A 16,100-nucleotide genomic window follows, 5' to 3' on the forward strand; every position below is an offset into this window, starting at 1 on the left:
TTTTTTTTTTTTTTTTTGACGTCCAGACCAGCGCAGTTTCAAATGTTGGCAAACAAAGAAACAAATGCTAGGGACGCGATAAAATTGTGCGATAAGCAGCCATGATTGGTTGAAATACGTCCTTTCGTACCGTTTTATTGGTCAAAAGTAGTATGACGTAGTAAGAGTGTAATAGTCAAATTAATGATTTATTTAAGAGTTAAAAATAAATAGCCTTGTGAATTATTTGTTTTACTCGTAACCTTTGAAAATAAAATTATTCTCAATATCAAGACTGCAACAATAGGAAATATTGATCACTGCCTCCTTGAATGTCAATATCGTTATGATGAATGGAAATCGCATGCGTATTTTTAACGACCCTCTATGTTCATAATGTCAGTGAAAATCTAGAAATTGTTAGCAGTAATTTCTCTCTTTATATTTCGTATTGTTATGCTAACGCCGCATTCCTGGATTCTTAAAGCTAACACGCAAAACAATTTTTCCAGTAACAAACATGTTTAACAAATGCTAATTAGAATATTATATGTACGGGGCCCGACTGTCGTCTGTCTCATTGTTTCCTTGTCTGTCACTAGTTGGCTAGTTGCTCTCCGGCTTGTTGTCAATATGAGTATGGACGTATTTCCATACTTAACTGTATGGATCGGCCGTTAACCTCAAGAGAACCACTCCTGCTTGCTTCGTAGTTGAAAGAGCGATGCTAATGATGCGGTAACAAAACTGGAAGGTAAAAAACTAACCAAGGTTACCTTCTGAAACGTACCTACACTCTGTTTAGAAAATATGATGCCTTGAACAGGACGTCTTTTATGTAATAGAATAGATCATAAAATTATTGTAGACATAGATGGAGCAACAGTGAAATTTATCTTACAATGCGTAGGTAGCCTATAGGCCCATTCACAATGAAAATGAAACATAACCGTAACATAAACACAGAAGTTGCCCCAGGCTACCAAATGGGATCATTCACAATGATTCAAATAAGCATTGACATGAACACTACCGTAAGACGTTAACATGAAATTTGCAAACTCCAAACTTTCATGCATATTCTTACGTGATTTGCAAACAGAACACAATCGTGGAGCGCTGAAGTATACGACAGAATATGAGGAAATGGCGTCGTTATGTTTCCATGGTTACCAAGTATGTTTGCGGTTATGTTTATGTCCACATCGTGAATGATGGTATGACTTCTTGATTTTACCGTAAAGGCTCATTCACAATGCAAATTAAACATAACGTAAGCGTTAACTTAAAAATGTAAACGTTACGGTAAAATCAGGAGCATTCACGATGGGAACATAAACATAACAGCAAACATACTTGGTAACCATGGAAACATAACGACGCCATTTCCTCATATTCTGTCGTATACTTCAGTGCTCCACGATTGTGTTCTGTTTGCAAATCACGTAAGCATAAGCATGAAAGTTTGGAGTTTGCAAACTTTCATGTTAACGTCTTACGGTAATGTTTATGTCAATGCTTATGTGAATCATTGTGAATGATCGCATTTGGTAGCCTGGGCGCAAACTTCTGTGTTTATGTTACGGTTATGTTTAATTTTCATTGTGAATGGGCCTTAACGTTTACATTCTTAAGTTAACGCTTACGTTATGTTTAATTTTCATTGTGAATGATCCTTATGTTTTAATCTACTCGCTGTTTTTAAATTCGTCCATGTATTTTTCCATTCATTTATTAAAAGGTAAAGTTAGCCCCTTCACATGCAATGAAGACACTTGGAAGGGGAGGGGGGGGACATGGAGGTAGAGTCCCATGTTTTCTTGACCTCGGCAGTAGAATGAGATGGTCTGATTGACACCACGCTCATGCCTTCTTTTATTAAGTTCTGGCTTTATTACATTGTAATTTAAGTCTTATTTTAAACTTAAATTTATACTGCGTTTTTTTGCATTCAAAATTTTATTATAATTATGATAAATTAATTATACATTCTTGTTTCATTATATTATAGGTTTTCTTTTGGGTTTATATTACCTCTATGTTTCTTCACACTGAATTTTTCTACTGTAAAAACCTGTAAATTATTTAATAGACACTTTATTATGTTATATATTATTTCGACCTTAGCCTACATTTATTTTGTAAACGAACTATAATCCTAACATATACAGGTATAAATAAGATAACATTCATTCATTCATAGTGTTCTGTCCAAGGGCAGATCTTTCGCTGCAAACCCAGCATTCTCCAGTCTTTCCTATTGTCTGCCTTCCTCTTAGTCTCCGCATATGATCCATATATCTTAATGTCGTCTATCATCTGATATCTTCTCCCGTTCACCATTCCTTCCAGTGCATCCTTCAGAAGGCAGTTTCTTCTCAACAAGTGAACCAGCCAATTCCTTTTTCTCTTTCTGATCAGTTTCAGCATCATTCTTTCTTCACCCACTCTTTCCAATACAGCTTCGTTTCTTATTTCATCTCTCCACTTCACACGTCTCATCCTCCATATCCACATTTCAAATGCTTCTTTTCACTTCGTCGAAATGTTCATGTTTCTACACCATACAGTGCCACACTTCACACAAAGCACTTCACTAGTCTCTTCCTTAGTTATTTTTCCAGAGGTACGCAGATGATGTTCCTTTTTCTATTAAAAGCTTCCTTGGCCATTGCTACCCTCCTTTCGACTTCCTGGCAGCAGCTCATGTTACTGCTTATAGTACACCCCAAGTATTTGAAGCTGTCCACTTGCTCTACTGTCTCATTTAGAATTCGCACTTTTATCTTCTTTACTTTTCTTCCTACGACCATTGTCTTTGTCTTGTTAGCATTTATCTTCATCCCATACTGCTCACAGCTGTCATTTAGCTCCAGTAGCATATCCCTTAGTATCATTTCCTCTTCTGCTAACAACGCTATGTCATCAGCAAATCCTATGCAGTTTATTCTTCTTTCTCCTACTATCACTCCTTCCATGTTCTGAAAGGAATTCTGCACTAAAAACGATAAAATGTGGTTACTTTAGCGGTAGAGCTTTTGCCTACTGATCCGGAGTTGCGCTCGGGCGTCGTTGGTTCGATTACCTAGTTAGGTTTTTCCTAGGTTTGCCCAATCTTAAGACGAATGTCAGGTAATCTATGGTGAATCCTCGGCTTCATCTCGCTAAATACCATCTTGCTATCACGAATTCCATCGACGCTAAATAACCCAATAGTTGATACAGCATCGTTAAATAATCAAGTAAAAAATCATTTGGGAAAGAAATCCAGGAGGCAGTGACTTTGGAGAACACGAAATTGTTTTGATTTTTGCGAGTTTTATTTCTTAAAATGAAAAGTTTATTTTATTTTATAACTTCAGTAACATTAAATGTATTGAAACCTACAAATTAGCGATATGAAATTCATTAAAACCAATAATAATAATAATAATAATAATAATAATAATAATAATAATAATAATAATAATAGACGCTCGTTACGCCGGTAACCATAATTCTATTATCTCGAATTACTGTTATGTTAATGGAATTTTGTCACCAATTGGGTTTGAACATCAAGCACTTCTTTCTATCCCTCATCATAGAACGTCTTTATACTCATCTTCCTATACTGTAGAAATACCTCGCCTCTGGAATTCGTTACCTAATGACGTCAGGGACTGCCGGACTTTATCACATTCAAAATTAAATTGGAAAATTTTGTCTTAGTTAATGTTTTTAGGTATTGCTAGAAGTATTGATTTGTTTTTTTTTTTTTTTCTTTTTCTTTTTTACTCTAGATTAAAATTACAAGTTTCTTGTTTATGTTAGTTAATTAGTTAGGATACAATTAATTATGATACTTAATCACTCATTTAAAGTTTGTGTGACTGCAACCTGTGTATATTTTTGTGTGGCTTTACATTGTTTGTAGTGTTTTCTCTCTCTCTCTCTCTCTCTCTCTCTCTCTCTCTATATATATATATATATATATATATATATATATATATATATTTCTTGTGTAGCTTTACATTGTATATAGTGTATTTTTTTCTCTGTTTATTTCTATTATTGTATTTGTATTCCTGGTGTTGTGGAAGAGAAGACCTGATGGCCTTAACTACACCAGAATAAATAAATAAATAAATCAGTCAATCAATCAATCAATCAATAACCAGCGATCCCTGAATTCATTGGCAAACACTACAATCAATATCAGTAAAATATTAATATATTAATTGTAATTTTATTGTTCATGTTATAATTGTAAACCACTGGTAGAGGGGCAGAGAAGGCCTAACGGCATTATCTCTACCAGGTTAAATAAATAAATACTAAATACTAAAAGACTATGGTATGTTGCAGGCATCAGCTCTATAAGACCCAAAATTTTAACTTTCTGTTATACTACCAAAGGTTTTTCTGAAGGTTTCTCCCAACGCTTATAAATATGTTACTGAAAATACTAGACATCAATAATCAATTTTGAAAGCAGCGCCGTTTCATGCACATGAGAGGACGCTCTCGTGTTTTTGATAGTAAACGGACAGTTTGATCTAGTAGTATAGCAGTGAGTGGGGAGTTGCTAACTTTGACTTTGTTTACGTGTTGACTTTGTGTAGTTTGCTGTGTTGACTCGCCGTTCGTTTCTACGAAGCTTTCACTGTGGTAAAAAGCTTATACGATCGCAAACTGTTCCAGCCTTCCGTTAACGGATACCGGTATGTAAATAAACACAGATATTGACTCTTTAAGGTTCAGGGGGCCTTGGTCTACCATTTTCTGATATGTCATAGTTCATTACGAAGTAAGATGATAAGAGTAATTGTTAATAAATTCATTCCATTTTTTTTACTTGCCCTAAATAATAAAATACCCTGGTATGGTCAGAAAATCAATATACTGCACATGGAATTTAATAATATGTAAACACCTTTACAATTTTGTTCACAATATTCATTATGCACTTATTTTCCAGTCTGGTTTGTTTTATTTACTCTTGGATAGAATAATCTCTTTGTAGTCTGGAATGACAAATTCAGTTACAGTCACATTCGTTAATTGTACTATTATTATTTTCTGTAACAGAAGAACTGTCATATAATTATAGATAGACTGTACCTAGTTTTCGCAAACCACGGATTCGCGAAATACGGTTTTAAGCTAATAAAAGCAAAAATGTTATGTTTGAAGCCCATCCAGGTCAAAATATCGTAAGCAAACGCGTGAAATTGTTTTTAGGGCGAAATTATTCGAAATTAGTGTTCTTCCAGAAAAATGTTTAATTTGTATTTACGAAATTTTAATTTAAATTGCACAAACTGTAAGTTTCAACTCGCGAATTTTTTTTATTTATTTAAAGTGCACGAAATATATATTTATTAGTGGCTACATAAATATATAGTGGAATTATCTTGAAAATTGTAAGTGATTAAAATATAATCTGTTTTGCATTATATACAAAAATTTGAATGTAACATTCACACTCTATTTCAATGTAGAATTTTGAATCTAATATTCAAACCATATTTCCAATGACTATTTCTAAATGTAAAGTAGAAATAATCTTAATGTTTTCTGGTGCTGAATAGTTTATATTATTCGTACACAGGACGGGAGACTGTTACACAGAATTCTTTGCACATCAGTTAAGTTCCGATAGAAAACTCAAAGTATTGTTAAAATGTACAAAGAACTCTAAGTTTCCATTGTAGACCTCTAGTCCCTGCAAGAATATACAGTAATATACGAGTAATTAGTACGAAGAGAGATAAAAGTTATATATTTTTTTTAATGTGAAATAACATTCAATGTTTTTGTTTATTTTTGTGCGAAATAACACCGAAATCCCAGGTCACATATTAACAGATTGATCAGCTTTATGTGCTTTGAAGGCAACAACTTTTATAAATTTCACTACGCTGCCATCTAGCGACTGCAGAAGAAATCACGTTATAACTCTCATTTGAATTGCATGGAGCAACTGTATTTCCATCTAACGGCCGTTACCAATCGACAGTGGCGTTTCTGGCGGATCTTCTCTTCCACATGTTACCGTTTTTAATATGGGGATGTTTATTAGTCTCGACGCTGTTATTCCCGGCGTGACTCCTCCTCTTTGCCTACGTCTTAGGAAGTGAAGGCTCTATAAAGTCTAGGTAGGTAGTATCGTTCGCCGTTTTTGTTCTTTCGTTTCCTAGCTACCAGACGAGGGATCTATTTGCCACACCGTTAAATATTATGTCGTAGCTCCTGTGATAATAAATCAAACGCACTGTAATTGAGCAAATAATTGAGCGGCAAATAACGTCCTCGTGTGCCTTCTGCGAACGCCAACGACAGAGCCAAAATGGCGGGCGATTATATTAAGTATTTATCGTGCTTTAGGAAACGCATAACGTCATCATCAGCGAATCACAAGACGCACATGTTTAAATGTAGCCGACCTGCACGTGATTGAATGCCGGAAATAAGAGCGACGGGACTAATAGCATTTTTACTCATCTTCAAATAGGATCCCTAGCGTTAAGAAAAAGATAAATTACAATTATCAGCTTATCGTCTATAAATAGCCTCTGTAGTTTAAAAGGAACGTTAAATAAAGAATTACTATAACAATTATCATCTTATCGTGTATAAATAGTCTCTGTAGTTTAAAAGGAACGTTAAATAAAGAATTACAATTACAATTATCGTCCTATCGTGTATAAATATCCTCTGTAGTTTAAAAGGAACGTTAAATAAAGAATTACTATAACAATTATCATCTTATCGTGTATAAATAGTCTCTGTAGTTTAAAAGGAACGTTAAATAAAGAATTGCAATAACAATTATCATCTTATCGTGTATAAATATCCTGTGTAGTTTAAAAGGAACGTTAAATAAAGATTTACTATAACAATTATCATCTTATCGTGTATAAATAGTCTCTGTAGTTTAAAAGGAACGTTAAATAAAGAATTGCAGTAACAATTATCATCTTACTGTCTATCAGTAGTCTCTGTAGTTTAAAAGGAACGTTAAATAAAGAATTACTGTAACAATTATCATCTTACTGTCTATCAATAGTCTCTGTAGTTTAAAAGGAACGTTAAATAAAGAATTACTGTAACAATTATCATCTTACTGTCTATCAATAGTCTCTGTAGTTTAAAAGGAACGTTAAATAAAGAATTACAGTAACAATTATCATCTTACCGTCTATCAATAGTCTCTGTAGTTTAAAAGGAACGTTAAATAAAGAATTACAGTAACAATTATCATCTTACCGTCTATCAATAGTCTCTGTAGTTTAAAAGGAACGTTAAATAAAGAATTACAGTAACAATTATCATCTTACTGTCTATCAATAGTCTCTGTAGTTTAAAAGGAACGTTAAATAAAGAATTACAGTAACAATTATCATCTTACTGTCTATCAATAGTCTCTGTAGTTTAAAAGGAACGTTAAATAAAGAATTACAGTAACAATTATCATCTTACTGTCTATCAATAGTCTCTGTAGTTTAAAAGGAACGTTAAATAAAGAATTACAGTAACAATTATCATCTTACTGTCTATCAATAGTCTCTGTAGTTTAAAAGGAACGTTAAATAAAGAATTACAGTAACAATTATCATCTTACTATCAATAGTCTCTGTAGTTTAAAAGGAACGTTAAATAAAGAATTACAGTAACAATTATCATCTTACCGTCTATCAATAGTCTCTGTAGTTTAAAAGGAACGTTAAATAAAGAATTACAGTAACAATTATCATCTTACCGTCTATCAATAGTCTCTGTAGTTTAAAAGGAACGTTAAATAAAGAATTACAGTAACAAGTATCATCTTACTGTCTATCAATAGTCTCTGTAGTTTAAAAGGAACGTTAAATAAAGAATTACAGTAACAATTATCATCTTACTGTCTATCAATAGTCTCTGTAGTTTAAAAGGAACGTTAAATAAAGAATTACAGTAACAATTATCATCTTACCGTCTATCAATAGTCTCTGTAGTTTAAAAGGAACGTTAAATAAAGAATTACAGTAACAATTATCATCTTACCGTCTATCAATAGTCTCTGTAGTTTAAAAGGAACGTTAAATAAAGAATTACTGTAACAATTATCATCTTACTGTCTATCAATAGTCTCTGTAGTTTAAAAGAAACGTTAAATAAAGAATTACAGTAACAATTATCATCTTACCGTCTATCAATAGTCTCTGTAGTTTAAAAGGAACGTTAAATAAAGAATTACAGTAACAATTATCATCTTACCGTCTATCAATAGTCTCTGTAGTTTAAAAGGAACGTTAAATAAAGAATTACTGTAACAATTATCATCTTACTGTCTATCAATAGTCTCTGTAGTTTAAAAGAAACGTTAAATAAAGAATTACAGTAACAATTATCATCTTACCGTCTATCAATAGTCTCTGTAGTTTAAAAGGAACGTTAAATAAAGAATTACTATAACAATTATCATCTTACTGTCTATCAATAGTCTCTGTAGTTTAAAAGGAACGTTAAATAAAGAATTACTGTAACAATTATCATCTTACTGTCTATCAATAGTCTCTGTAGTTTAAAAGGAACGTTAAATAAAGAATTACAGTAACAATTATCATCTTACCGTCTATCAATAGTCTCTGTAGTTTAAAAGGAACGTTAAATAAAGAATTACAGTAACAATTATCATCTTACCGTCTATCAATAGTCTCTGTAGTTTAAAAGGAACGTTAAATAAAGAATTACTGTAACAATTATCATCTTACTGTCTATCAATAGTCTCTGTAGTTTAAAAGGAACGTTAAATAAAGAATTACAGTAACAATTATCATCTTACTGTCTATCAATAGTCTCTGTAGTTTAAAAGGAACGTTAAATAAAGAATTACAGTAACAATTATCATCTTACTGTCTATCAATAGTCTCTGTAGTTTAAAAGGAACGTTAAATAAAGAATTACTGTAACAATTATCATCTTATTGTGTATAAATATCCTCTGTATTTTAAAAGGAACGTTAAATAAAGAATTAGAATAACAATTATCATCTTATCGTCTGTGAATAGCTTCTGTAGTTTAAAAGGAACGTTAAATAAAGAATTAGAATAACAATTATCATCTTATCGTCTGTGAATAGCTTCTGTAGTTTAAAAGGAACGTTAAATAAAGAATTACAATAACAATTATCATCTTATCGTGTATAAATATCCTCTGTAGTTTAAAAGGAACGTTAAAAAAAGAATTACAGTTATCATCTTACCGTCTATCAATAGTCTCTGTAGTTTAAAAGGAACGTTAAATAAAGAATTACAGTAACAATTATCATCTTACTGTCTATCAATAGTCTCTGTAGTTTAAAAGGAACGTTAAATAAAGAATTACTGTAACAATTATCATCTTATTGTGTATAAATATCCTCTGTATTTTAAAAGGAACGTTAAATAAAGAATTAGAATAACAATTATCATCTTATCGTCTGTGAATAGCTTCTGTAGTTTAAAAGGAACGTTAAATAAAGAATTAGAATAACAATTATCATCTTATCGTCTGTGAATAGCTTCTGTAGTTTAAAAGGAACGTTAAATAAAGAATTACAATAACAATTATCATCTTATCGTGTATAAATATCCTCTGTAGTTTAAAAGGAACGTTAAAAAAAGAATTACAGTTATCATCTTACCGTCTATCAATAGTCTCTGTAGTTTAAAAGGAACGTTAAATAATTACTATAACAATTATCTTATCGTGTATAAATATGCTCTGTAGTTTAAAAGGAACGCTAAATAAAGAATTACAATAACAATTATCATCTTACCGTCTATCAATAGTCTCTGTAGTTTAAAAGGAACGTTAAATAAAGAATTACAACTACAATTATCGTCTTATCGTGTATGAATATCCTCTGCAGTTTAAAAGGAACGTTAAATAAAGAACTACAATTACAGTTATCATCTTACCGTGTATAAATAGTCTCTGTAGTTTAAAAGGAACGTTAAATAAAGAATTACAATAACAATTATCATCTTATCGTGTATAAATAGTCTCTGTAGTTTAAAAGGAACTTTAAATAAAGAATTACAATAACAATTTATCATCTTACCGTGTATAAATAGTCTCTGTAGTTTAAAAGGAACGTTAAATAATTACAATAACAATTATCATCTTACCGTCTATCAATAGTCTCTGTAGTTTAAAAGGAACGTTAAATAAAGAATTACAATAATAATTATCATCTTACCGTCTATCAATAGTCTCTGTAGTTTAAAAGGAACGTTAAATAAATAATTACAATAACAATTATCATCTTACCGTCTATCAATAGTCTCTGTAGTTTAAAAGGAACGTTAAATAAAGAATTACAATAATAATTATCATCTTACCGTCTATCAATAGTCTCTGTAGTTTAAAAGGAACTTTAACTAAAGACCAACCTATCCACCCACACATGCCTCAGGGCGTTCATTACCAGTGTTTCTTGTACATTAAGGAAGGAAGTAATTTAGATACAAATTACAAATTCAAAGTATCCACTTATGTCCAGATTATTGGCTTGCTACAATCTTAGCAGTTTCCTTTGGAACCGGTCCACAATTGCTTCCAGTTACATCTCTGCTGTTCCAGGAACTGAGAGTTCGGGTTACAGGAATTACTAAAAGTGGGGAAAACCCAAGTCAGCCTGTTTCCTTGACACATTTACATCGGGTCTTGATATCGAATCCGATGTAAACAGGTTGAGACACCCTGAAGTTAGATAAATTCATATACATCCCGAGGCCAATATTTAAACATCAAAATGTGATGTCACGATGTGTAGATGAAAATGTTTTCACCCCCAAGACTCGCACCATCAAGTGTTTCTAAGACTGTATGTTGTTACGTTACTGCACTCCTAGTAGGCTATAAAAGATAGCAAATGTTTTGTTATGTTTTTTTTTTTCCTGACGTAATCCTGCGAATGCGGGATGCAGTATAAATATGAGTCCTGTAAGAGCTATCATATACCGGGTAAATTAACCGTTGTTGAAGGTGGCTCCTCGAAGCCAATTATCCTAACCACGTTGTTAAATCACGCTTTAAATCTGAACAAAGAGGAAGATTTCCTGGAACTAGAATAAAGGTCAATAGGATCAAGCAGTGTTGTTCGTGTTAAAGAAAGCTGGACCAACGCTCATTGTAAATAGACGGCGTTGCCATGGCGATAGTCTAGCGCTGTGCTTACGCTTTTCCGATAGCAGCACTCGTTGAATTTTCAGAATGTGTTGTCACTAGGGACCGGATTTTTATGTAATTACATATTATATTCCTTTAAACCTAACCGTATATAAATAACAAATCTTTGCGAATCTTGTAATTACCATTAATATATTAAAATTTGACACTACTTATTTTTACATATTTACCCCACATTACATATTATGGCTTGGTATTACATAAATCTACATATTTTGGGGTTTTATTCATTTTTACTTCTCTAAAAGGAAAAAAAAAAAAAAAAAAAACAACTTGTCCTGGAGAAGTTTTCAATTTGAAATACATAGATTTAAAAAGTCTTTTACCTACCCCAGAAAAGATATATTTCGGGACGAACCATAACGTCCTTAATTCCAGAATAGAGGCACTCACTCCATACCGCCCACTGTAAATATGAGTGAACAAAGGACAATCTTTCTCATACAATAACCTTGTATTGTAAAAATCACTCAGAAAGTAGTGTTGCCTTCATGCGATGGAGTGGGACGAGGACGACATGATTTGTCTCGAACTATAATTGTTCTGCACACGTCTTAACAAGCCGTTCCCATGCAATTTGCAACCTTACCCACCCTCTTCCTAATCCTTCCAGGGAAAACCCGTGTCAAGTCTGATATGAGCCGCAATAAAGTAGCCGACTTCTGAAAAGAAGCTGTAAAGGAACAAACTGAAAAGATGTCGAAAGATTAAAATAAATAGCTTTTCAGGTTATTGCTTGACCTCTTTACTTTAAATTTAGTAGACCTATACGAAAATGGGATTTTCCGAGCAATTAGAAAGTATGGTTCTCGGCTGGAATAATCCTACCCTTCTGAATGAGATAGGAATGTCACTTTTCAAACAACAGTTTGTAACTGCCTATAGTTTGAGGTTTTAGTAGATATTTTGTTTCGTACAGGGAGCAGCTAAAATGCATGTGTCCCACATCTCCTGTTTTCTCCTAATCCAGTAAAGCGAAACAGTGCTTGCATTTCTGTTGTCATTCAATTCACTCAGTTCTCTAGTTTTAGTACTTACAGTATTGCGATGGACGAAGCTTTCACTACAGATGGAAAAATAGTAATGTGTCAAGTGTGCGGTAAAAAAGTCGAGTGCTGTATGAAATCACAACTGGGGAGTCTTACCTATCTTATACATGCCAATATTGATATTAAATATTTTCATGATTTCACATATTTTGGTACATATTCAGCTTATTTTTCTTACATAAATATGTATATATTTCACACCTTCATATTACATAAAAATCCGGTCTCTAGTTATCACAGTTCCTCAGGAGAGAAGAAAAGTAACCCGTAAATTTTGCATCGAGCTCTCTGAATTGGGGACAGTCTTTCATAGCCCTTAAATCTAAGTCCAGGGACTCTCAGCTTTAATCTTTTTTTCAAAGAAATGTAGTACATATGAGCCGTTCAGAGCAAAAGTGGTGCAAGTCAAAAATGGGTAATGAGGGTTAAAGTAAACATTCTGTAAAATACAGCGCAAAGTAGCAATTAATATTCAATTTATTTAAACTATTAGTAGTCAGTGGATAACAAGAAGGCCATATTAATTGCTACTTTGCGCTGTATTTTACATAATTTTTACTTTAAATCTCATTACCCAACTTTGACTTTAACCACTTTTGCTCTGAATGGCTCATTTGTTTAGAATTTTTGTTGCCCTAGGTCGGATTTGAACGACTGACATTTATAAGAATTGAAGGGGGTAAAAATGAAATAGTCCAAAGCCCATTTTTAACAAAAATATTTTTTTTGTGAGAGTTCATTTCTTTAACATACGTATGAGAAAGGTACTAGTAAAATATTACGAGAATTACTTAAAAAATGACGTAAGTAAACGACGAAGAAATTATTGTACCACACCTAATAGCATTGGACTCTAAACCTTGAACACGCTCTTCTGTAATATTTTGTCTCTGTGGCTTAGGGCTATATCATTCTCACTCCTTCAATTATAAAATTATCTTTAGATAACCATTGCTTAAGGTATGTCTTTTAGTAGTTGGTAGTGATCAGGTTAAAATGGACTGTTACAGGAAAGTGTGTAAAAAATACAAACTTTAATACTTACTTACTTACTTACCTACTTACTTACTTACTTACTTACTTACTTACTTACTTACTTACTTACTTACTTACTTACTTACTGGCTTTTAAGGAACCCGGAGGTTCATTGCCGCCCTCACATAAGCCCGCCATCGGTCCCTACCTAAGCAAGATTAATCCATTCTCTGTCATCATATCCCACCACCCTCAAATCCATTTTAATATTATCCTCCCATCTACGTCTCGGCCTCCCCAAAGGTCTTTTTCCCTCCGGCCTCCCAACTAACATTCTATATGCATTTCTGGATTCGCCCATACGTGCTACATGCCCTGCCCATCTCAAACGTCTGGATTTAATGTTCCTAATTATGTCAGGTGAACAATACAATGCCTGCAGTTCTGTGTTGTGTAACTTTCTCCATTCTCCTGCAACTTCATCCCTCTTAGCTCCAAATATTTTCCTAAGAACCTTATTCTCAAACACCCTTAACTTATGTTCCTCTCTCAAAGTGAGAGTCCGAGTTTCACAACCATAAAGAACAACCGGTGATATAACTGTTTTATAAATTCTAACTTTCAGAAAGTGAAAGTCTCAGGAATCTTCTATGCCACATCAATAAATTTAAGAATGCAGTTATATTGCAAGACTCCAAAGCAGCTATTCTATCAATAGTCTCTAAACACACACCTTCATCCCAAACAGCAGAAATAACTAAAATACTCTCTCAATTAATATCACTCAATAAAAGAATTGCATTCCAATGGATACCATCCCATTGTGGAATCTTGGAAAACGAGAATGCGGATGGTTTAGCAAAGAAGAGCAGCACTGCTACTTGCAGACCTGTTACTACGTGTAAATCTAGCTATTACTCTGTGAAAAGTTTTATTAAATCTACATACTTAGACTTCAACAAACAAAATTTGATAACACAATCTCAAGGGAAAAAATGGAACTCTCTGCATCATAATCCACAGTTAATTCCCGAGTTACCACGCAAATCGTCTGTAGCTGCATTTAGATTGGCAACAAACATTGTTTGGCCAAACACCTGCATAGAATTGGAATATATCAGTCCCCTAACTGCCCATTGTGCAACTCAAACCAAGAAATGGATTCGGAACACCTCAAAATCTGTGCTTCAGTGGCTGACCATGATAATATCTTTGAAAAATATTGGAGTGCAAGAGGTCAAATGACTTTATTGTCAAACGCCTGGCATTAGAAAACAGCAACAACAACAACAACAACTTTCAGATTTTTTGACAGCAGACTGGATGATAAAAGCTTCTCAACCGAATAATAACAGGCATTTCCCATATTTATTCTGTGTTTAATTTATCCCGAGTATCATTTATATTTGTTACTGTTGCTCCAAGATATTTGAACTTCTCCACAACTTCGAAACATAAATTTCCAATTTTTATATTTCCATTTCGTACAATATTCTCATCACGAGACATAATCGTATACTTTGTCTTTTCAGGATTTACTTCCAAACCCATCTCTTTACTTGCTTCCAGTAAAATTCCCGTGTTTTCCCTAATCGTTTGTAGATTTTCTCCTAACATATTCACTCCATCCGCATAGACAAGCAGCTGATCTAACCCGTTCAATTCCAAACCCTCTCTGTTATCCTGGACTTCCCTAATGGCATACTCTAGAGCAAAGTTAAAAAGTAAAAGTGATAGTGCATCTCCTTGCTTTAGCCCACAGTGAATTGGAAACGCATCTGACAGAAACTGACCTATACGAACTCTGCTGTACGTTTCACTGAGACACATTTTAATTAATCGAACTAGTTTCTTGGGAATACCAAATTCAATAAGAATATCATACAAAACTTCTCTCTTAACCGAGTCATATGCCTTTTTTAAATCTATGAATATCTGAAGCACTGTACCCTTATACTCCCATTTTTTCTCCATTATCTGTCGAATACAAAAAATCTGATCAATAGTTGATCTATTACGCCTAAAACCACACTGATGATCCGCAATAATTTCATCTAAATATGGAGTTAATATACAAACTTTGATATTAGTGTTAAAAGTAGACAACTTTCATTTGTTCAAAGAGTTGACAAACGATACAAGTCCCATATTTAACAAATGAAGTGAGCATTGTTTGTATACTCTTTGAACAACTGAAAATTATTTACTAGTTACAAGAAATTATAAAACATTTTGCATGATTTTTAGAAATGAATGATACTTCAAGAAACGAAGAACTAATCCTAAAGAAATGACAGTGTAAATAATAGTAGACTATAGAAGATGAACCGAAAGTATTGTCATTAATTTCAAGGGGGTATTCTGTGATATATAGCGAACAGAAATGTTTTATACAATAAATTTTGCACATTTTTTGCTTTCTTTCCTTGATAAAAATTGTTTTATATGAAACATTTCATAGAGTGTTTTGGGAAAGCCATTGATTTAATTCCCAATATACTCAGTCAATTTAAGATAGCAGTGTTTTATGGTAATAAATGATTGAAAGATTTTTAGTTTTGTCCTTTAAATGTGCAAAAATTTAATCTGAACAAATATAACATCTAAAATTCCTTTGTACAAGGAAGAGTTACATTTGTTCGGATCAAATTTCTGCACATTTAAAGAACAAAACTAAAATTCTTTCAGTCATTTATTATCATAATACATTGCTCTCTTAAATCATGCTTAAATTGACTGAGCATATTGGGAATTAAAAATTTTATTGTTTTAAACTTTTTTGTTTGAAATATTTCAAAGAATAACCCGCAAAATGACATTACTTACTGTTCATTCCGTATATTTATGTATTAAACGTATTTAATTTTCGTCATTGATTTTATTAAAACGCAAATATTC

At 32.8% G+C, this 16,100-nt stretch overlaps 1 protein-coding gene across 3 annotated transcripts in view; it reads left to right on the forward strand.

Moving 5' to 3' along the window:
- The first annotated feature begins 4,570 nt into the window (after positions 1–4,570).
- Positions 4,571–16,100, forward strand: part of LOC138704685 (venom protease-like) — a 63,321-nt gene continuing 51,791 nt past the window's right edge. Inside the window, exon 1 of one of the 3 annotated variants that reach the window (XM_069832816.1) lies at positions 4,571–4,682. The gene's annotated coding sequence lies outside the window, so the exon portion shown is untranslated. The remainder of the gene's footprint in view (positions 4,683–16,100) is intronic. The other 2 variants (XM_069832815.1, XM_069832817.1) reach the window with 2 other exon arrangements.

This window comes from Periplaneta americana, chromosome 8, assembly GCF_040183065.1.
Source record: "Periplaneta americana isolate PAMFEO1 chromosome 8, P.americana_PAMFEO1_priV1, whole genome shotgun sequence".
In the NCBI taxonomy this organism is placed as follows: Eukaryota; Metazoa; Arthropoda; class Insecta; order Blattodea; family Blattidae; genus Periplaneta; species Periplaneta americana.